Raw genomic sequence first — 22,972 nt, forward strand, 5'->3', positions numbered from 1 at the left:
GTGACACCCTTGGGGGTCACATGTCACACGCTGGCCCACACTGGCTGGCCAGTGGGGTCCGTGGGGGGGAAGGGTCATCCCCAGGTGTGAACCGTGAGGAACTGTGGGGTGTGAATTCCTTTGTCCAGTGGAGCAAAGAAACATTTGGTCTATTGAATGACTGAGTCCCAACAGCAGACAGCAGGGAAGACTCAGGACCACAGCTCCCACTAAGTCCAGTGTAAACACCAGTCGAGTTTTACAGTATAAGCAGTAGGCAGAAGACCACAGGAAGTTAGTCTGAGTTTATTTAGCAGGATAATGTTGTAAAGCTTCGTTCTCTTCTCCGGTTTCACCAGAAATTCTAATGTGGCACTTAAAGTCCCCAAAGTGTGTGTGATCAGCGCAGATCTACAGGATTTCACTACAGAAACACTCAGTGAAGGCAGATAGTCTATCTGGTCCTGTATTTACTGCTGTACTGTACTGTCACTGTAATTGAATTGCTTAAAGAAGAATTTGACTATAACATTACAAAATTATATAAATATAAATTATGTATCAGTGTTGTCAATTCATGTATTTAACCTTTGTTTACTACACAATTCTTGTTACACTAGGCTACACATGACAGTGTCTCCAGATGAACCAGTCCACGTCGTTTGGGGCTGAATTTGATTTCCGCTCCGCCCCTGCACACGTGTATAAATGCAGGAAATAGCAGTTGTTTGTTGTGTTTTTGTTTGTTTGTTTGTGTTTTGGTTGAAGACTGCCGATAGTGGTGCAGGTACCTGCCCACACCAACTCTTGGTGTCCACATACTTCTGGCCATACATACAAACATTCAGCGGAGACTTTTCAGCTTGTTTGCAGTAGCTGACGTTAAAAATGTTCTTTAAAGCCCCGAGTCGTGATCTTCCTTTTTTCTAACTTTTTTCCCACTTCAAGAGAGAAAAACAGAAATAGACTCTTGCAGTCATGTGACAGAAGCAAAACATCTCTAAACTTAGTAGGAAATAGTTTGTTTGTGCAGGCCTTTAAAGTGTTTTATTTCAAATGTGTAGATATTTTCTGTCTGTTGCTGCCTGGAGAAGTAAATCGTCACAGTAGAAATGTGTGTTTTCAGGTGCGTGTGTGTTGCAGAGAGCAGTATCTGTCACAGGTGTGCTGGGCTACACATCACAGATCTGAAATCAGCAACATGACACAAGAGCTGTGTCATTCTGAAACAAACCAAAAAAAACCATTCACAGGTGATTTCATTGTTGCTGTGGTAACTCTATGCATTCACTCAGAGCAGATGAATGTTTTCGTATTGACATTTTTTTTCCGACTGTGCACAGTTAAAGTAGCAGTCCGTCCCTGTGGCAGGCTGCCAAGTGGGATCAGCCAGTGTGAAGCTTTGCATGACTGTCTCTGATTGTGTGAGCTTGTCTGATTGAGCGCGAGCTTGCCAACATTTTTCGATGAGATAGCTTGGCCTGGAAGACATGCAAGGCTTTTTGTGACAAACTCTTGGTGGAACAAAGTCGTTGATGGTGTGATGAGTGTTTGTCCTTTGTTTGCTGAAAGAACAGACTGACGGCTCCAAACCTAAATCATGTTTATTGTGTGTTTATGTGGATATCTTTCTTGCAAGTTGTCAGTGCTAATGTTTTAGCTGTTAGCTGTAAGGTAAGCTAGCTGCAAGAGTCTGGTGGGTTAGTTGTAACAACAATACAAGTACAGGGACACACATAGACACACACACATAGTTCAATTGTTGAAGCTGGTGCACATGTGCAGTTTTATTATGTTCAAATGTTTTATCACTACTATGACTGACAGTAACTAACATACCTGGCTCTCTCTCACACACAAACACCGATATCCCCGACGTACCTGACATCATTCCCTTTAAACTCACAGGAACTTTGACAATCTAACATTACAAAATAATTTCAGCTGCCTCTGCCTCACCACGCTCCATAAATTGGCTTTGTCTCTTGGTGCTAATTTGCGATCTGCACCACACACTCCAGGACACATCTGGGACTCTGCAGGTGTTGGGTGTTAATAGAAAACATATTTCATACGAACTCAGGTGCATTTCTGAATGTATCACAATGGTTATGGTGAAAATCTGTATACTGTCTTGTAACCACACGACACAGCGACAAATCTATCATGCAAGTGGCAGTTAGTCTATTTCTCTACACGCAGTAGCCTCAGTGGACCACAGTGCAATGCAAAAGGTGTGGCTGCAGACACAGACACCTCAGGGGTCGTTAGCTATTCATATCCCTCATCCATCAACATTTACTGTAGCAAATAAATTCATTTTCATTCAGTGGGAACTGACAAATTTCATGCTTTGGCCTGTAAAAATAAATTACAGCTCTTCAGTAACACAACCTGATAACGTTCCCCAAGTGCTCGAGTGTGGATTTTCATTGTCAGAGTTTAAACTGATTTGTTTAGAAACAATAGATAAGATAGAAACTGCCTGGTGATGCCTCTCAGCGCTCAGGAGACTGGGATCTCTTGATTTGACTCTCATGCTCAGTGAGGGTGAACCGTGGTCTCCCACTGTGGTGGGAGAATGAAGGGTTGCGACCCTCGCTGCATATGGGTTGTTCACTGCACTAATGTTTCTGTTCAGCAGTGTTGTTCGAGCCCTGCCTTCTTTCACACCTCCGCACACGTGCAAAGCAGCTACTCCACACACAGTAGCTGCTTTGCACACTGCACTGGGCGACATTATTGGATCGTCTGTTTCAGGAAAGAAATACACAATACAGCTGTTCCACACAGTCCCACGCTGTTTAGCTGTGAGAATTCACTGTTTCCTCTGCACTGATCATCTCTGGTTGTTATGGCCTGTTCCCTCTGTACAGCTGTGTCCGTACTTATGCTCTTCTACATGTGAAATAAGATCATATGAAGCAAAATTAAATTCAAAACAATGAAAATAAGTTAAAGAAAAAAATGATTCTCTTTAATTGTATCATTGCTTCCTGCTATTGAATCAAGCTCATGCATTTCCATATTAAACAAATCAGTTTTCAACAACTACTCACCCCTAATCAAGTTAACTTTGATGTGATGATTTTCATCTTAAAATTTCTTGTTCTTGTGAATTCAAATCATTCCTGCAGAAACTCTTGTGGCTGTCGATGTCATGGGGTTTATTTGAATCTTGATTATTTTTTTCTTTGATAAAATCTTTACTTGATTGTATTAGAGATATGTTTCATATTTTTTTAAATTGTATTTCTGTTTTCTGATTTTGTAGCACATTGTGTCATCGTCCTTATATTTTTTGTCTGCAGGTCATTTTATTTCCTCATCTCTTCTCCAGGACTTCTCCAGAAAGAGATTTATTTTTGCTCAGCAACAACAGCGTGTGAGGCTTTTTTTTTTAAATGTCCAGCTGTCCAGGTTAAAACCGAGTTTGATTTGGTTGGACAGAAATAGATTTAAAACATCAAAGTTGAAAACCGTTGCTTCAACAGCATTTAAATGACTATGAAGCGCATGAAGTATAGACATTAACTGCTATTGAAACAGACTCCTGTAACCAGCTTTCCATTAAGCTCAGCGCTTCACTGAGCATCTTCTGACCTGCAAATCAACATAACCACGCTTGCTAGGAAACAACCGTGTTTCAGTACGTGATTTTTGGCCAAGCAACTGTTTCCCTTGTGAACCAACACTATTCAAAGTGACTGGATAGTGAGTGAGTGGGCGTAAACTCTGCTGGACCTGAATGGCACAGTCTACATTGGAGTATCAGCTGTGTTGTGGATTCTGCGTGCATGGCTGCTCAGACTGCACACCACTAGAGCTGGTGCTTATTCATGCAGTCCATTAATTCAGCCTCACTGCTCCCCTCGCTGTACCCTGCAGCATATAGCTTCTCTATAATCTGAGTTATTAGATGAACTGTGGTGAGCCATCTTATGAAGCTCTGCTTACTCCTGATGCATTAAATGGGGTTTGCAATAATGTAGGGGGTTTTGTAGAAGTAGTGATAATCCTGTGATGCACTCCATGTTTGCTTGGTGCATGATGATTTTGGGGGGAGGTGTGGGTATTGTTTTGGTTGTTTGCATGAAAAGTGCTATACTGATTAAGTCTGATTGAATGACTGTTTGCACCAGATAGTGCAACATGAGTCAAAATCTACTACTCTTTGAAAAAGATGATTTACTGAATGAGACTGCACATAATAAAAGTGATTTAGGTCGCTAAAATGGAAAAGAAATCAAATTATACATAAAAACAATGGACAAAAGATAATTTAATATATTTCCAAAAAGACTTATTTCAATTTGATAGCCATGACATTTTTATATGAAATAACATGAATTCAAATTTCCAAGGTTGGACATGTTATTAATAGCTGGTGGTTGGAGCATATACACACAGGCAGCCTGGTGCAGCCTGGTGCAGCCAGGTCACTTTAATGGCAACAGACAACAGGTAAGTATAGCTGAAGTACGAACCAAGGTAACAACAACAGGAGTGCACTGTATGAATAGCACAGAGGGAAAGAGACTGAAACATGACACAAGTATGTTCTTCTAGTTGTATTGTAAAGGTTTGTTCAATAGAGAATCGATTATACAGCTGAGAAATGTCACTTTTACTGTACATTTTAAGTTACTGTACATTGGGAATGTCAGTTGCTTTAGTTATACTTATTTTTTGCTGCCATTAATGTATTCAGACAGTTTATCATGTATTTATTATTCTAGTAAATCACTCGTTTAATACAATTGAATAGGGAGTACACGGAGTTTCGGCGTACGCGGGGTGGAATTAAAAGTGCACCCTTTCTGCGCAGTCTCTTACTGCGCATGTCAGAAACGAACAAACGAACTTGCGGCGAGAAGGCAAGATACACCTGAGCTGGATCATTTAATTACTTCGTGAGTATTTCCAAATTTACTCATTTATAATCGATTAATTTGAGAAATTTGAGTGTGATAGCCATAATTTCATGCAGGTTTACTTTGGTAGGTCGAGCTTGTTTTTTGTTGATTAGAAAAAAAGAAATATTCATGAGTTTCGTAGTTTTTGTACTGTCTTGTATGTAGTTAGCTGTAGCTTGTTATTAGCATGCTAGCATGTTCTCGGTTCTCAGTAGCCCTGCTCTGGTGCCGGAAGTGTCGGGTGTAAATGAACTTAACTTGGTTAATGGCTTGGTAACTGGTAACGGATAACTAAAGAGGGCAACCACACAACAGAGACGGACTGTGGGAGATCAGTGCACCTGAAGTTATCACATTATGCTTCTCTGTCTCCTCATACAGATCACAGACTAGCTAACAAGTGAGATGCATTGATGGACCTAGTTACATGACTGGTGAGTTCAGCTTTTCACACCTGTCTGTTACTTTATATAAAAGTTCAGTACTGTTAGCTGTAGGCTGTCCTTAAATGATTATGGTGTACCCCTGAAAAGATTTATAGTGTGTGTGTGTGTGTGTGTGTGTGTGTGTGTGTGTGTGTGTGTGTGTGTGTGTGTGTGTGTGTGTGTGTGTTAAAATACGAAAAATGTGAAGCAGCTGTCATTAATCAGGAAAAGGTTCAAGTTTTCTTCAAGTGTTAAAGGGTGACAATTTGTGCACATACTGGAAAACTTTGAAATCCGTAATTCAGGATTTTCAGTGATGGAAAATTATATGTTCCCCAAGCCCCAGTTTGTGCCCGTGATGTTTGAGCACACATCTGGGTCACAGAGGTAACACTCAACACAATTAACTGGTGATTAGAAAACCCAGAAGGTCGTTGGAAAAACTCATACCGCTGTTGTGGTGATATTTTCAGAATCACAAAGGACTCTTCTAACTATGTACTTGAAAAAAGATGAATAGAGATTTTTGGGCTGCCATCTTTTGTTTTGATTCAGAAACAGGTGCACACTTGAGAAGAGTGTTTTTAGGATTCTAGTGACAGTCTGGTTTAAGATAACCTTCTGGGATTTTCAGGCATCAAAAGTGAATTTATCTTTTAGCGAAACCAGTGGTTACCTTGTGACTTGAATGTATGTTAATACATGAGAGGTAGGACTGTCAAAATTACCCAAAAATTATTCCTCCTTTTAAAAAACAAAACAAAACAAAAATACACGGTTTCAAACCATTCAAATACATAACTTAGCACATTATGTCCTTTACAAAGTCAAACTAATACAACAAGAGTCATAACTACTTGTATAGGGTCATTTAAATGCAATTTTTTTGTCATCTACTGATTCAAATATTCCAAACTGGGCTTTATAGATTTCTCTCTCTCTCTCTCTCTCTTTCTCTCTGTGGCCGAGTTGGGTTCTGAATACTCTGCCATCATAATTTGCTTGTTTCAGCTTGATCTACATTTCATTTTAGTGCAAACTGGGGCTAACCTTTCAAAGGTTGTAGTATACGAGTGCTGTTAAAATATGCAAAGTGAAGTTCTTTTGATATGGTGATATTATAACAATTCAAGACATGCCCCAAAAGATTTAAGTGAAAACTAGGACAGCAGCCATTCCGCTGACAAAGGGCAACAGTTTCTGCACATCCTGAAAAAACGTTTCCAGTCATAGTAAAACATGATTTCCTTATAAACTTGTTTATCTTGTTTCATTATCAATTTAGTTTGTGGATGACTGTCGAACTGGAGGGCGTGTCCTGCCGGGTGGGGGAGTGAGGGAATGGATATGAATTGTTTTTTTTGGGCTTCTGAAGGAGAAAACCTCTGGTGTAAATAAGTCACTCTTTAAACATACTGTAGTACCTCTGCTCTTTTTCCTTTTAAGGTTGATATTTCATTTCATTAAAGTTTACTGTTTTTTATTGCGTTGGAGTGGAATAAAATGATGGTTTGAAAATGTTTTTATTGTGAAACAAAAAGTACTAGTGTGCTAATGTCACACAATTCAGACTCATCCCATTTATCTTCTGAAACTGAGATGAGCGCTTCTTCAATTAACACATTTGCTTGCTACCTCAGGATCATTGAATTTAGATGTAACGTTTAAAGTCATGAAGCCTTTTTCTGCTCTCATCAGGTTTTTCTTTTAAATGAGTAACACAAAGAAACACTTTTTTTTTTTCTTGGTCACGTACGAGATGTCCTGTAAAATGATTTCTGTGAATGACGAGAAGCGACAAAAGGAAAAACAAAAACAAAAGCCATCTGCCTTATTTCAGCAATATATAACAATATGTAGCCCAAGTGCAACTTGTTAGCTTGACTGCTTGTTAGTAGATTCAGAACACTGCATTCTTCCCTCATCATTCAGTCGGCGAGTACCAAATAGTCGTCAGTGCAGAGGATGTGATGTTTTTTGTAACTAGTTTATGTCTTTGCAGGCGACTGGACCAACGTTCTTATGACCTGACCAGAACCTTCTGCAGCAACAGAAGTTGTCTAAAGAAAGATCATCAACCTCCAGGCTGCGTCAGATTAGGTATGAATAAATGTTACCAATTTTAAATTGGTTATTTAATTTTCTTGCTTGAATTGTTTTGTCTTAGTATTTAATTGTGGGTGTATTTGACTGGAGCTGTAGATAAGTGCATTAGCTCACAGCAAAAATTATTCAAACTACGCCAGTCTGTGTTTTTTCTGAAATCACAACACATTCTTTGTCTTTAACTTTTGTGTTTCTGAAATATTAGTTTGGGTATTGTGAGTGGCTGTTGGTGAAAGCACTTTGCTGTAGATAAAAAACCTGCAATCATAAATTGTAATTTCATTATATGATATATATGACATATTATATATTCGGTTACTTCCATAGCTGTTACAGAGCTGCTGTTTTGTGATCGCTTTGTATTGTACACGTTTTTCTCCCAATCCATGTCGAGCAGGTTACTCTGCTGAGGTATTTCGAGCATTGTTGGAAGGTTTTTTTTTTTTTTTTGTCTGAAACTCGACTGTTTTGTTTGATGGCTTGAATCTTCATTTGCTTGGTGAATAGAAAAAAAGTACCAGTGGTGTGAGTGGGATTTGCCTTTTCCAAAATTTGAGAAAAATAGAAACAAAATGCCGAGGAAACTGTCTGAGAGAGTCTTTGGCTGTAAGTGGAAAGTTTTGCTGGTTGTTCTTGTTTGTTGGTATTTCAACCCCCTCTTCCCACAAAAGCTATAGCTTCCTCTTGTAAATTGTAATGTATTTTAGCATAATGAATCACATCTTTAGTAGAATCTCTTGTTTGTTCCACGTACAGTGACCACCTGCATCCTACACAGCCATTTATTCTGACAATCGATGTAAAGGAAAAATAAATGAGAAGGAGAGAATCTGCCAAACAAAAGTATGCACAACATCCATTACATAGATTGGCAGGGCGGTCATGTAATTTCCTGCTAATTGGTATTTATATATATTTTTTTAATTTTTATTGTGTTGCCAATGGTTTGATCACTGTAAGATGTATGGATTCCAGAAACAGCAGCTGTTCCTGTTGGTTTCTGAAATAATGAAATTTGACAAAAAGACTTAAATACTGCAAAGGTTTTATCAGGTCACTTGGTATCTTGGGGCATCAGGATGTCATCTCTTACTGTAAGTTTCCCACCACTCAGTCCCTCAAGATTTCATCATTCGGCTTAAAACTCAGCATAGAGATGTGAGTGAGTCCATGCGTGGTTGAGCACTCACAAAATCTTTTGTTGTACTCTTCCCAGGCCCTAATTAGGACAAATCAGTGTATTCACAATGGTATCTATCAAGAGAGCAAATCATTCTTCATTCATTATATTCACAACAAGATGTTCAGACATATTCAAGAAGGACGGGTGTTGAGAATATAAATGGAATAGACGAGAAAACAAGGATTTATTCTCTGGCAAAGGAAAAAAGACTTAACACGACAGGAGGTGGAATAAAAAAATCTGCATCTTCTCTGTCGTATCTTTATAGTCAGATGAACATCTGGGAACATAGGAGCCAATTATGTTTCACAGCTTTTTTTTTTTTTTTTTTTTTTTTTTTTTTGGACGGTTCTCTCATTAAATGATTGTCTCATTGTGGATTGGGCGGGTACGAACAGGGTTAATTACCTTATCTCAGTGCTGATGACATGTCTGCAAGTTTAAATTACACCTAATGAAGCAGTGAGCGTCGAGAAAACTGTGATCTCATTGATTTTTTTGATTGTTTTTACTCAGAATGGAGCCACAAGCAAAAAAAAAAAAAAAAAAAAAAAAAAAAAAATGCCTTGTTGATGAGAGAAATCAGAGGAAAATAGCCAGACTGACAAATATGCAGTAATTATGTGATGCAATCATGTGAACATGGAGCAGAGTCTCAAATGACTGTTTCCAGCTTCCAGTCGAATCCATGCTTTAAAGAACTGAGGCCGTTTGGAGAGAGAAGGGAGGCTTTACCCAGTGTTAGTATGGTGTTCCTAATACCTCCACAGGTCAGAGGTTATATGAAAATTGTTATTACCTTTGTGTTTAGAGAGACAGCCCCATAATGCATCATGTGAGGCCAAGCAATAAACGGGCAGCACAAATTTCAAAAGGAATTTGTGAAGGTCAGTGTTGTAATTCTCTGTCTCAGAACATGCAACACAGAGACCTGGAGGAGAAAAACAAAAGACAAAGCGTGAATCTCACTTTCTGGGATATCTTGCGTACATACCTGTCACTTATTGTACCTGCATAGAATAAAGTTTTGATTGAGGACTTGCGTATTCTAAAACTACCGAGTGTGATTCCATCTGATATCATGGAGATTTTATATATTAAAGAAGCAGAGAATTCAGATAAAGCCTTAGACTTTCCAGAGCCGATCCTTTTTATAAACTTAGATGTTGCTAATAGTTTGTCAGATATACCAGCTAAGGAATTAATCTAGCATTAAGTCCCAGTGAACAGAGCCATACATTGTACTCTACTGAGGGGTTGGTAGTTTTATACATCATGTTTTTGTTTTTGGGGAACATTGTAATATGAGCTAAATGAGTTTTTTATGACCACAAGTCAACAAAACTGAATATAGGTATTATTACGTGCCAAAAACTTCAAACTTCTTGATATTGGACACATTATCTGCAAGTGGAGAAAGCAAGCAGTATGAGCCTGAAGGAGCATACGCGAAACATGCTGCTCACTCCTCCACCTGCAGAAAATTAAGACAAATTCCTCAATCCTTACATGGTTCTGACATAGGAAGAGTGAACCAACTTGATATTCTAGTATCTAGTCCCAAGAACAGACCAGGAACATGTGTAACTGCTGCAGATGGAGTGAATTTATGTGCGTAGTGTGTACCTGCTGTGAGGGTGACATCGCCCCCGACTGTAGATTCGTGTGGTTAATTGTCGACAGTATATAATCCCACAGCTAAGTCATGTGTGCTCCTTGCAGCCACTAATCTTAGCCTAAAGAAAAAGTATCATTATATGTTGGAATAGATAATTACACAGTGACGCTAAAGCTTTAGCTGAATTTATCCCTTTTTATAGCCTCAAAGTCGCACAGTAGCTTGTGGGATATAACACAGGCTGCTTGGCTCATATCCAGTGATTACTTATTTTACATAAACTCGTATAATGTTTGATTTGCAACTCAAAGTATTCTTAAACTCTTAGATGTCTATAGACATTTCTCAGTTTCTCATGCAGAATTCCTACTGTTCATCAGTATGCTGCTCCAAACAGTCGGACTGTTTCCAGTCAGGCAGATCTTTGCTGGTCTCTTACTGTGTAGAACGATTGTTTTGCACAAAATTTACCAAGTTGCAGACAATTACACAGATGTTTAGGGATGCTTCATCATTAGATCTGCTGGAAAATGTTTCAGAATCACTAATTTGTTAAGCTAAACAGCGATTCCTGTTATCTAGTACATAAACTGGGCACCAAAAGCCGGTATTGAACGTGCTCCTAGTAAATTATTAAAGACTGGTCTCGTCACTGGAGAAACAAAGAAAATAGATATCCTTATCTCTTTCTCAGAGCCTGTGTGTGGGAGGAGCAGGGGCAGCTCTCTTACATACTGCTGCAACACACACACACACACACACACACACACACACACACACACACACACACACACACACCCTGTTATTAGTGACAGTGGCAGAGAGAACGAAACATTCAAAAGTGCGGTTGCGCTCGTCGCCACAGGTGCAACGTGTCTTTTGCATGTCTCACAAGAGCAGTCTGTTGAAACATCTAGTGACAGTCCATCACAGACAGTTTCATCTGTTGTTGCCCCAGGTGTGTTGTGTATGCTAGCAGCCTGGGGCCCGCAAACAGTTAACTAAATTCTACATGAGGTAATGATTAAAACCAACCATTAATGACTTGTTAAAAACAATGCTATTGCAGTTTGCTGCTCAAGAATGTTAATTTATATACAGTACAAAATCCCCCCCCCCCCGTGTTTAACTAAACACAAAACTACGGATCCAAAAAGAGACGCAGATCAACGATCTCTCCTGACATCATATATATGTACATATATATATTCGACGTCTCTCCACCGTCAGACACGTGTGGTGAGGACCCGACCCTACCCAAGACATAATTCCGTCCACCATTTTGGCTCACGTGGTGTAACACCCTCCGACCCGTCTGCCATCTTGGATCCTGCGGGACGCGATCGTCACAGATCACGTCTGCCATCTCATCTCTCTCTCTCTCTCTCTCTCTCTCTCTCTGTCTCTCTGTCTCTGTCTCTCTCTCTCTGTCTCTCTCTCTCTGTCTCTGTCTCACACACACACAGTAGGTTAAAGAGAAGCTCTTTTGGTCATTATTGTGTCTGTTTATTGTGATCCGTGACTGATTTAGGGTCTGAGCTCGAACTTAATCCTTCATTAGATACTCGCGGTCACTGATCCCAGAGACCGAGTACTCGGAGTGAACTATTAAGGTTATGAGACTATAAACTGGTCTGGTTGTTGTTCCCGGTTTCGGGGTGGTGCCCCGCTTTATTAATTAATATTAATTACCATAATAATACTGGTTAATAATTTAAAGTTGTAAATCAATGATTTTTCAGTGATATTCAGAATTCTTAGTTAATAACCAAACGTGCTCCTTCTGGACCCAACACTAATAATCATATTGGAAAATACATGATAAGTGGAATTTCTCTCAAAGCACAATCCCAGTTGATGGGCATCTCTGCAGTATCTGAACATCCAGCACTGTTAGCTGCTGCCTCTCCCCGACACTCGCCCCCCAGGGAAGCCGGTTGACTCGTGGCAGCAGCTTTCTCTCCTCCTCAGCAGTGTGCTTTGATTCAAGCAGCAACAGGGAATGGCAGACTCTAATAAAGTGTGGTTTATAATGCAGTTGATAGTTGTATTCTGTGGTGTCGTGCTGACATATTCGCCTCAGCTGTTTTGTGACAAGTTAAAAAAGTGGCTGTAGTAGCTTCTGCGGCACATAGGAGTCTAATACCAACAAATAGGGATGTGTTGATGTTGGGCCAACAAAAAGAAATCCTTCTTCAGTTTTTAGTGTCTGTTTGAAAGCACGGCCTCTCCAAGGTCAGCCTCAGGAACTGGCCGTTAGATGTGCGCTACTTAGCTGATTCATTATACAAAGGCAGTGCAGCAATTTAGACTATCCAGGCCAACATATACTAATGAGAATACAACCAAGAAAATCAGCTGCTAGCATGACTGCAGGGACAGCAGGCCACCACTTTGTAGCAGGCAAAATCTAGTTTACTGGAGAAATCAATGATGAAATTATTACCTGGAAGAAGAATCCTGACTTTTCCTCTTGTACCAGCTTAAAGTTAACATTTGTGGTTTTAAATGAAATGTCTCAACATCTGTTAGATGGATTGTCATGATATTTGGCTCCGACATTCATGTTCCCCTCAGGATCAATTCGGCATCAAGCAGAGTACACTTTGGACACATGGCAGTTCTTACCTGCACGTCTTTGGACTGGAGGGAAACGGGAGCACCCAGAGGAAAACCTTTGCAGGCAGAGAACATGCTAACACAGAAAGACAAAGCCAGATTGATTCCATTCTCCTGCTCCTGACAAATGGCATCTGTCGTTGTCACTGAGGCACCAGGTGGGCAAAGGCCACACCGCTGTATTCTCAGTGTCTGGGGATTTTAAATCCACCTAGGCAGAATAATGTTATTTCAGGCAGAGTATTATGGTAATTAGAGTGTAATGGCTCTATTCACCACAGTTTCTATGCCCAGACAGACGGCCACTTCACATTGGGAAGGCGAGACAGAAATGTGTTGGGTTTTTTTTTTGGGGGGGGGGGGGGGGGCACTTACATCATGGCTCAGCACTGTTCATCAATGCACTCAGCGACAAGGGCTGCAGCTAGGGATTATTTTTATGAACAATTTCTCAATTATTTCTAAATGAATATTTTTAGTTTATTATCTGAAGTGATGAAAATGCCCATCCTTACCTGACATCTTCATATTGCTTGTTTTGTCAAGAAAACTTTATAAAACCCCAAAATATGAAATTTAAGGCTTAAATTTCATATTTTTTTTTTTTAAATTGAGTGCGTGTCCTGGGCACTTGTTTTGAAGAAGACCTGCATTGTTATCTGCGTTATTATACCCATTTTTATTGAATTCAATGCATCCTGTGAATTTGTTCCATCTGATGTCTTCATTGTTTTTCAGAAAAGTTGTGAATTATGGTAATTAGGCCGCACTGTAATGGCTCTATTCACCACAGCTTCTATGCTCACAGACAATTTACATTCGGAAGGGCAGACAAAACAAAGGGCTTATCAGCATGGCTCAGCACTGTTCATCGGTGTTATGTGCACAGATGGTGGCAAGAGTTGCAGTTAAAGAATATATTTACATTAATAATTAATTGCTCAATTATCTTTAATAAATATTAATATATTTTTAGAAATTAATGAGGACCAGTGAGCTGTCTGCATCTTTTTTATAATTCCTCTTGAAAATAATACACAGATACCCTTCAATGTTATGAGGAGAAATCACCCAGTCAGTGCAAAGGGATGAAAATGTTCACATCTGGACGGTGCCCACTACATCCAGTGCAGTGTGTGCAGAACCAGATGAGGGTCCACTATTTCTGCTGTTTGTGGCAGTGTAATGTAAGGGGGCTCTTGTAGTGATTTTTGTAGTTTAAAAGTAGTAGTTTGTAGTTTGACATCTTTGATAATGTGGTGACAGCGTCGTTTCACCACTGAAATATCTCGACACAGCACTGTCACTCACTCATCAGGTCAAACTGTCCAATATTTTGGTTTGTGACTAAATACCTGTAAAATGACATTCCCATCAGCCTTGGCTGCACTTTGTGTTTCGTGCTAATTAAGCAGTATTTGCATGCTAACAAGCTACACTAAGATGGTGAACATTTTGGTGAAACATTTTACCTGCTAAACATCAGCATGTTAGCATTGTGAGCATGTTAGCATTCTGACAGTCGCACAGTATAGTCGCACAGTATAGCCCCATGTAGCTGCTAGCTGCATAGCTGGAGACTTGTTCAGCTGCTTGATAATTGACAAAAAAAGAAACATAATTATTAACAATAACACAGTCGATGGCTGTAGAGGTTAAATTAATCAACTAATCATTTCAGCACCAATGATGTACTACATGGCTGGAAAATGGTTAAGTAATATAATAATAATAATAATAATAATAATAATAATAATAATAATAATAATAATAATAGCAATAATATAATAATAATAATAATAATAGGTTAAATAATAGCACATGAATTTAGATATCCAGATCATGGATGTTTGAAAGATGGTGAGTGGTGTGTTTTCACTTTGTACTACAGCAGCTGAATATCAGTTAGCTGCCTTGCTATTCATTTCTATGTTAGATGATTGCATGTGTAGCTGGTGAAACCAGCTGATTATCAGCTCATGTGGGTGGTGGTATGACACCGTGTCTCCTCTTAATCCTGTGCTATCATGAGCTATTGCTTTTTAAGAACTCTATTGTGATTAAAACAGCTAACGGAAGATTGATCTCTCTTTCATAAATTGTGATCAGTGAAACAGAGAGGCACAAATAATTTTGTTAGTATCTCGAGGCTTATAAATGAGACAAAGTAAATGGAAAAAATAGCACTTCATTGACCTGTGTGATTTGTGTGATTTGTATGATTCCTTTTTTTGGTAAAATATGGAGGAAATAACCAGTAATTATTTTAATTTCAAGGCATTGGATGTTATACAGATTAGGCCTGCACGATAGGAGGAAAATTTGTGATGTGCGATGACACTATTCAGTTTTACAATGGAGATATTAAATATATAAATATATATATATATATATATATATATATATATATATATATATATAGATATATATATATAGATATATTTAATAAATAAACAAATATTGAAGTGTGTATATATACAGCGAAGCTGAATGAAAATCAGACAAAGGTCACTATCGGTCATCTCCTTCGTCCTCCTCCCTCTGCTGTCTCAGACTGCAGCTGTAAGTTTATAAAAGTTTGTGGCAAATGAAGCTGCAGTCTACACACAAAAAAATATAAAATATGTAGCTTTTCTTGGTGTTTAAATCTTGTCCGCCCCTGTGCTGTCTGCTGTGTGTGAGTGTGAGGCTGCAGCCGACAACAAAGCGCGGTGGGTTTTTTACCGGTTCATTTGGCTCAGGCGCTGCCTTGAAAACCCTGCAGGCGTGGCGTGTGTAAATAAAATTGTTTTTTCTAATTCATCGCGTTTCAGACAGTCTATTGCGACGTGTTTATTGCACATGTTCATATCGCGATGACAATGAAAATAAGCTGAATTGGTCAGCACTAGTATTAACATGCGTCTTCAGCGATCCAATCACAAGGGGACAGCTCTAAGTGCGTCAGTTCACACCTGACTTTAAAATGCGTCTCCTCATGTGTCTCGATTGACCACTTGTGATTGGATCTCTACTCCCAGCTTTATAGCGCCCCGCTCGCTCTCTCTCACTCACTCGCTCTCTCACTCGCTCGCTTTCACACACGCAATAGACTGAAAATAAAGATGGACGTAACCAGTTTTTTAGAAAATAGTGATGTCGCCCATCGGTTTCCGCTTTAAAGCTGGTGCATTGTAACATGGGAGTCTATGGGGATTGACTCGCTTCTGGAGCCAGACTGAAGTGGCCATTCAAAGAACTGCAGTTTTTTGGTACTTTTGTGTTGAATTCATTTTTCAGCCACAGAGGTTGCTGCTTGACACACGCACAAGCGCATTAACAACAGACCCGTCTGTCGATTGGCTAAAAACAACACATACCTGTTAATTTACATATATAGAGATCCGATCACAAGTGGTCAATCGAGACGCATGTGGAGACGCATGTTAGAGCCAGGTGTGAACTGACGAACTGAGAGCTGTCCACTTAGTGATCGGATCACCCGAGACGATGTTAACAGCAGGTCTGGACGGAGCCTATGAAACTGTGGCAGGACTAATCGGACTGCGTCAGAGGACGTCAGTCGAGTAGTTGGTCCTTCAATGTGGCCCAGGACGCGTTTGCGTTCACACTGCTAAAGGAATGTGGACAACATGTGGCCCAGACCACCTCCCAATGTGGTCTGAGGGATCAGATCTCAAATGTGTTCTCAATGCATCTTGGGTGCGTTCACACTAGGGTTGTGCTGGTGGACGATGGTATCAGTGATCGACGATAATTAAAACCATGGTTGATTGCTCATGTCTTTGCAAATGTCAAGCCAATATTTGTCTTGTTTTCCCATTAATGTAATTACTTATTATTTTTAATATTAAATTGATCCAGAATTGAATTTGCCTGCCACAGTTTAACGTATATAACCACTTTAACTGACGCTTGCAACATGCGAGCACACACACTCCGAAGAGATGGACAAGTGCACAGAACACTTTGCTGTGGGGGGGGGGCTGCTGTGTCGGACTGCAGTTATAAGTTTATAAAAGTTTGTGGCAAATGATGCTGCTGTCTAGACACAGAAAGTTTTTCTTTTAGCTTGTTTATAAAAGCTCACTATGAGGTTAACTGTGGCACGCTGGTGTAAAACAAACCGCGGTGGATAGGGATGGATACTGAGCCCTGGTATTGAATGGGCCCCGGGGGCTTCATTATTCAAGACTGCAGTATCAATAAGGTCCGACCTTGACGGTTCTGTTGTCGGTACTGGAGCAGTCGCGTCTTTTTTTTTTTTTTCTCCGCTAGATAAACATTATCTTGCACATTTATTTCACAAACTCCGTCAAATATCCGTCTGTGAATGTATATTTCAGCTAATGTCACAGAACTCTGCCTGCTGTGTGTGTGAGCGGAGGGCAGGGGGGCGGGTCTGTTGTTCAGGTTACACACACACACCAGTTCAAGCTTACCTTTAGATGGATAACGATGGCGGAGAGAACCAAACGGTCCAAAGTGTTGCTCTGCTTTACTAGAGCTGAACAAACAAAACATTTGTCAAACTTGTGACAACGTGCTGTGTTTGCATCAAGTTTTTTTTACTTCCTCAAAAAGTATCGATAAGAGTAACGTTAAAGTACCAGATCGATAAGCAGTATCGGTAAGAGTAGTAGTGCCGTTAAAATCTTTTTTGCGACGTGTTTATTGCACATGTTCATATCGCGATGACAATGAAAATAAGCTGAATTGGTCAGCACTAGTATTAACATGCGTCTTCAGTGATCCAATCACAAGGGGACAGCTCTAAGTGCGTCAGTTCACACCTGACTTTAAAATGCGTCTCCTCATGTGTCTCGATTGACCACTTGTGATTGGATCTCTACTCCCCGCTTTATAGCGCCCCGCTCGCTCTCTCTCACTCACTCGCTCGCTTTCACACACGCCATAGACTGAAAATAAAGATGGACTTTACCAGTTTTTTAGAAAATAGTGAGGTCGCCCATCGGTTTCTGACGAGCTGCCGCACTGACTGTTGAGCCGAGTCTTTTTAAACAAAATTTAAACGAGTTAGTTATATAACCCCCCCCCCCCCTACAGTTGTCATGAAGGAGGAAATTAGCTGTTGAGACCAAAACTGTTTTTGTACCAGGCTGTAAACATTTTTATTTCCGCTGTAAAGTTGGTGCATTGTAACATGGGAGACTATGGGGATTGACTCGCTTCTGGAGCCAGACTCAAGTGGCCATTCAAAGAACTGCAGTTTTTGGTCCTTCTGTGTTGAATTCATTTTTCAGCCACGGAGGTTGCCACTTGACACAAGTACATTAACAACAGACCCGTCTGTCGATTGGCTAAAAACAACACATATCTGTTCATTTACATATAAAGAGATCCGATCACAAGTGGTCAATCGAGACGCATGTGGAGACGCATGCCAGGTGTGAACTGACGAACTGAGAGCTGTCCACTTAGTGATCGGATCACCCGAGACGATGTTAATGTTAACAGCAGGTCTGGACGGGCCTATGAAACTGTGGCAGGACTAATCGGACTGCGTCAAAGGACGTCAGTCGAGTAGTTGGTCCTTCAATGTGGCCCAGGTGAAATTAATTCTAAATTGAATTTGCCTGCCACAGTTTAACGTCTATAACCGACACTTGCAACACGTGAGCGCACACACTCCGAAGAGATGGACAGACGCACAGAACACGTCGTTTAGTTCAGGTTCTGATCCTGCTGCTTTATATAGTGGTGAATAAAACTTCTGGAGTCAGTGAGCGAAGACGTGCCCTTTTGGTCACTCCTCTTTCTCTCTCGCTCATTCGGTAACGTAACGTTAACATATCCCACAGGTGTAGTGCTGCCAGAGCCACCAGAACAACGGCCCGCTACTGTTTCTCCCCAGATTAAATAAAATATCCACAGTTGACATAATCCAGCTGATATTTATATACATTTTAAGCACTTTAAGATCTGATCATCACTCAGGCGTATGTCATGTGGAGAGTTAATAAAAACAAATGAAATAGTCAAAGTTGTCATATTGACACTTAAGATGTATTGATTGATGTCTAGACGGCAGTCATGCATTGACGAACACGCAAGTTTGTGGCAAATTAAGCGGCAGTCTACACACAAAGTTTTCCTTTTAGCTTGTTTACTATTAGCTTAACCTTTGGCTCAGGCGCTGCGCCTTGAAAAACTTGTATATTGTGTGTAAATAGAATTATTTTTTCTAATTCATTGCGTTTCAGCCAGTCTTTTTGCGATGTGTTTATTGCACATGTTCACATCGCGATGACGATGAAAATCAGATTAATCATCAGCACCAGTACAGATGTTTCCTCCTTCCTGTTGTGTTGTCAGATTGAAAATACTCCATGTCATTTTGTATCCCCACTCTTAGTCCGTCTGGAGCTTAATCTTACAATCCTCTTGACACCACCTAAACAAAAGCTTTATTGTGATTTAGAATGAAAATATATAATATATACTGAATATGTTACAGCAGTTGAGCAACTCAGCAGCAGTTTCTATACTTACAAGTCTAGAATTTGTTGAGTTTTAAACCTGTAAGAGATTAATATTGACACATTGATATTCTGTTTTCTTCGGCTGCACCTTGACAGCCAGTGATCCAGGTTTTGAATCCCCTCTATTCCTCTGCCTGATTGTTTGTTTGTTTTTTTAAATCTAGTCTTGAATAATGTCATTACCAGGCTCATTAAATCATTTTAGTAGGACTTTATTTACATTGTACAAACACTCAGCTGTCAGTGACAATAAAACCTTTCAGTACCCTTTTAGAAAGCCATGGGAAATTTGAAGTGCTGTGCATATAAAAAAAAAAAAAAAAAAATGGAAAAAGGATATTGAATTTTTTTTTTTCCCTTTTGCACCAGCTGTACTTTGTGTCTGCTGCAGCAGATGCCTCTCTATGTGAAGCCCCTTTTCATTGAATCATCATCCTTCAAGAAGCTGTACCAACAATCCCTTCCTTCCTCCTCTCCTTCTTAAAATCCATCTGGATGCGTGTGTTGCATAATTAACACACAGCACTTCACACCTGCACCAGTTTTTTAGAAAATAGCCAGATGGCAATCAGCCATAATCTGCATCAACATCTCACATGTCCTGTTGGTAATCTGCAGTTGAGCATGTCAGTTTCTGTGAATCAGCTAACTAAACTAAGTGTCTCCCATCTACAGAACAATTGGCCAACAACATGTAAAATTAAGTATTTCTTAGTTGAAGCTACTTTTTAACAAATTATTTTTTGCAGAATATTTGTGCAGTAAGTGCTTTGAAATGAAAAACCCCTGAATTAGCAGATTAGGTGATAAAGAATGAAGAAAATCAAATCTTCGTCATATACAAATTGCATAGCTCTAGATTCACGTCTTCACTAAAAAACAGAAACAAAGTGCGAACAACTTGTAGAGTTCAGATGTTTGCAGACTACATTTTCAATTCAATATTCACTTTTGTCTGATAAAAAGTAAATGACCTTTGGAAAAGTCTCAACAAAGCTCTGTGTCCTCTGACTCTCTCACTAGGTGACCGGAGTCGAAAGAGTTAAGCTGGATCATTGATTAATCAGCAGTTGCTGAACGATTATATATAAGAAACTAATTACTGTGAAATGCAGCGTGTTGCACAGTTTCTTTGGATTGTTCTCTTCCCGCTCATTGAATCAATTGCTGTGCCAGAGAGAGATTTTTAGTACTTTATTGTTAATAAGTTAAGACCAGTATTTTTTTTTTTTTAATGACCATTTTGACATTTTGCTGTTCACAAGAACATAAGTGCACCCTCTCACAGTATGGGCACATTGAAATATCTCTTGATACAAAGGCAAGACAGAATTGAGCTTGACAGTTTTTTTTAAAAAGCATAAACACAACCACAACTTTTTTTTCCATTGATTCAATACTCTCTACAAAAAACAATACAAAACCAAAAAAGGGTCTCTTTTTTTTTCTTTTTCTTTTTTTTTTTTTTAAAGAAATAAACGCTCAGTGACCAGAAAAACGGAGCCTCTGCCCCTGCAAAAGACCACCCATTCCTTTTCTGTAACTTAATGTGGGAAGGGGGTAGGTGGTAAAGACGGCCGAATGACAGGCAGCTCATGGTAGATAAATGTGATAGATATTTGGCCCCTTTAGTATCTGGGGTTCAAAACCTTGACATCAAAGCTCAACTTCCAGATTCCAGAGTCCAGATTCATTCCCCCATTGACATTAGCTTTGTTCCAGTTCAGGGGGCATGTCCTTCAGAGGCTGCATTTGAAGACCAAGTCCTCCTTTTCCTGGACAACGAAGGTTCCAACGGATGGATCCTTCATTGCTTGAACTATCCCAAGGTTAATTGCACGCTGGTAATGGATGGATTACACTTTTTAAATGTGACTATTCAGCTCAGTTCAAGCACTAATGGTACAACTGTTTAAAAAAACGAACAGCCTTAAAAAAAACTAAAGGTTGCTCTGTGACAGCAGCGGCGCTTTGTGACACAACGATAAAGGTGGATACAATTCATGATGCAAAGCGGAAATCCTCCACAGGCCAGACTGTCTCATTTCAGTTTAGCCTTCGTAGTCTACGGCAGAACCCTATCCTCCAAAGGATGTAGCCATTATTTATCTTGAAAGGAATGGATGAAGGAAAGACTGAAACTTTTGCTGCCTCGTTTGGAATCTTGCATGACGGAATATAACCACAAAAATATCAAGACAGTGTACATAAGACTTTGAAAGATGACACTGATGCAACAAAACAAACAGCCTATACACAAAGCTTAATTGTCCTCCAGCCATCATTTTGACCTCCGCCACTGAATACCACATGCAGTAAAAGAGACGATTTCTCTTCTGACAAGACTTTACATCCTGCTACAGTACAAAGACGCGCAAGAAACACTTCAAGGAACATTCATACGAAACAATTTCAAGGAGTTTTTTTCCAACATAATACTCGGATATTGGCACCATCCGCCTTGACCGTGCATGATATACTAAAGCCTACATTTTGAACACCAGGTTGCTATAGGAACCTTGTTTCCTCTGCTGAAGTGCTAAAGTCAGTCTCTTGTTTTGTGTTTTGTTTTTTTTCTGGTCACTGAATGTGTATAGAGCAGAAAGACAGAAGGCAAGCATCAAGCTTTTCAGCTAGGTAGACCAAGAATACAGCAAAAAATAAGTCAAAGCATAGAGACATAGAGAAATTGCACGCTATTCCTTACTCGCAATACAGTGTGCTGTATAGTGTGTTAATCATAAAACAAAATGGATATTTTTTTCTGGTCATTACTGCTGAAAGTAATTTCTGTTTGGCAGGTAGTGCTTTGACCGTAAACATCCTTCAGTTTGGGATAGTTTCAGTACACTTTGAGATCTGTTCATTCTTACCACACAGCTGGACAACAGTGTAGCATAAAATGGCAAATACAAATTGTGCAGCCTCACCTTTGCCCCTGTGGAGACAAATGACGAATTTGCATCTTTTCTCATAAACAGAAGAATCAAAACATAGTTGAGAAACAACCCTGCTTTTGTTCAAACAAACAAACAATACAGCTACAGTATATCTTAATCATGTGACGGAGCAGAGTTCACCGCTTTACAGATCTTTAAAGAAATTGCTTTCAAGAAAGGAAAGCACCACGCCGAGATGATTTCAGCGCAGAGATACTGCTCTCATTTATTTTCAGCATCCTTATCGTCGCAGCAGAACATGTTTGTCCCAGACCCCATCTCTTAGCAAAAGCACAGCAATTTACAATGAATATTAGAGTTAATCTTGTGGGTTGCTGAGAAATTTCCATGAAGAATAAGCAATATCAATTTTTATAGAGTTGGTCAGTCTCAAAATAGCTTCTAGTTCATTTAGTTTGAATGATTCAGTATGAGGGATGGTAGGTGAATCATTCACTGACATATACATGAACCCTTTCTGAATAAAATATTCTTTATTAAGTTGTTTACATGGTCGGCTTGTTAAATTATTCCATTAGTATTCCAATTGACATGAACTTACATGTTGCCTAATTAATGTGACCATGGAAAATACTCATTATTGATTAGTTGTGTTTGTGTAAATTGTGTATCATGATACTGGTTAAGTTTAATCGCTGGTATAAATCAGTGACGCATCCAAAA

The 22,972-nt window shown here is 39.6% G+C and overlaps 1 long non-coding RNA gene across 1 annotated transcript in view; it reads left to right on the top strand.

The window, feature by feature from the left end:
• Positions 1 to 4,849: 4,849 nt before the first annotated feature.
• Positions 4,850 to 22,972, top strand: part of LOC111660958 (uncharacterized) — a 75,916-nt gene continuing 57,793 nt past the window's right edge. Inside the window, exons 1-3 of the long non-coding RNA XR_002761185.2 lie at positions 4,850 to 4,892; positions 5,277 to 5,329; positions 7,323 to 7,420. This is a non-coding gene — a long non-coding RNA (uncharacterized LOC111660958). The remainder of the gene's footprint in view (positions 4,893 to 5,276; positions 5,330 to 7,322; positions 7,421 to 22,972) is intronic.

Source organism: Seriola lalandi, unplaced genomic scaffold (assembly GCF_002814215.2).
Source record: "Seriola lalandi dorsalis isolate HSWRI2012SDOR001 ecotype SW California unplaced genomic scaffold, Sedor1 jcf7180002054524, whole genome shotgun sequence".
Lineage (NCBI taxonomy): Eukaryota > Metazoa > Chordata > Actinopteri > Carangiformes > Carangidae > Seriola > Seriola lalandi.